The sequence below is a fragment of the Lagenorhynchus albirostris genome, chromosome 1, assembly GCF_949774975.1.
Source record: "Lagenorhynchus albirostris chromosome 1, mLagAlb1.1, whole genome shotgun sequence".
Lineage (NCBI taxonomy): Eukaryota > Metazoa > Chordata > Mammalia > Artiodactyla > Delphinidae > Lagenorhynchus > Lagenorhynchus albirostris.
Window position 1 is genome coordinate 18,749,413 of NC_083095.1, and position 1,382 is coordinate 18,750,794.

At 36.4% G+C, this 1,382-nt stretch overlaps 1 non-coding gene across 1 annotated transcript; it reads right to left on the reverse strand.

Annotated features, from left to right (window-relative positions):
• Nucleotides 1-209: 209 nt before the first annotated feature.
• LOC132504543 (U6 spliceosomal RNA) lies at nucleotides 210-312 on the reverse strand. Its single transcript, XR_009534937.1, has one exon. It is a non-coding gene; the product is annotated as a U6 spliceosomal RNA (small nuclear RNA).
• Nucleotides 313-1,382: the final 1,070 nt, after the last annotated feature.

The following is a 1,382-nucleotide window of genomic DNA, read 5'->3' on the forward strand; positions in this document are numbered from 1 at the left end:
TCTTTATCCATTCATCTGTCGATGGACCCTTACGTTGCTTCCATGTCCTGACTATTGTAAATAGAGCTGCAGTGAACATTGTGGTACATGACTCTTTTGAATTATGGTTTTCTCAGGGTATATTGCTCAGTAGTGGGATTGCTGGGTTGTATGGTAGTTCTATTTTTAGTTTTTTAAGGACCCTCCATACTGTTCTCCATAGTGGCTGTACAAATATGGAATGCTCCACAAATTTGCGTGTCATCCTTGCACAGGAGACATGCTAATCTTCTATCGTTCCAATTTTAGTATATGTGCTGCCGAAGCAAGCACTAAATAAAATCTTTTATCTCAAGTATGGATGCTGGTGTTTGAGAGTATCAGTGCTCTTAGCCACTGACAGAGCATACAGAGTATAAAATGTTGGGGTTTTATGAAATGTTCTTACATTAGCACTATTTTATAAAACTGGATTCTATGATTTAAATAAAAAGGAATGTATGGATTTTATATTATATCCTAAAGAGGGTGCTAAACTGTTAATACACCAGTTAGTCTTCCTTCATGAAACATTAGCCAGTATTGAATGCTCATCTTTGGCTTACTGTCTGCATCCTTTTTTTGTCAGAGTCAGAGATACATTTGTGGGAATGCCTTGACATGATTTTAAAGGTAACCTGCCTAGATGGGTTTTTTCCAGCCAAAATAATACCTTTACTTTATTATTTTTCCTATTGAAGTAGTGTTGATTTACAATGTTGTCTCAATCTCTGCTGTACAGCAAAATGACTCAGTTATACACATATATAAATATATATATATGTTCTTTTCATATTTTTTCCATTATGGTTTATCCCAGGAGATTGGATATAGTTCCCTGTGCTATCCAGTAGGACATTGTTTATCCATTCTAGATGTGTTTAATTAGTTAGAAGGCAGTTTAGAGAGCTCAGGATTTGGAGTAGGAGCTCTGTACCCATGCTGCCATTCTTTTTCCACTCTTTACCTTACAAGTGGCTGTGAGATTTCAAGGAAATAATTTATGCAAAATAGCTCCAATGACATCTGGAACAGAGGATAGCTCTGTATCCATAGATCTGATTCCATTTTTGAAAATAATGTCTGCTGTGTGTGCTCTCACTCTGCTAAGTGAGATTAAAATTTTTCCCTTTTTGATTTTCTCAGAAAATGTTCCCTGATGTTTGTGTATTTGGATACCACAAATGCACATGGGTGGACACATACACATGTGACTCATTTTGTTGAAATTATAAACTCTCTAGAGTTCTGTTTCCTAACCTAATCTGATCACTGATTGGGTTGTATTGCATTGTCCCTAAAGGTCCTCCATAGCTCTTTGATGGTTATTTTATGTGTTAACTTGACTGGGCTGAGAGATGCCC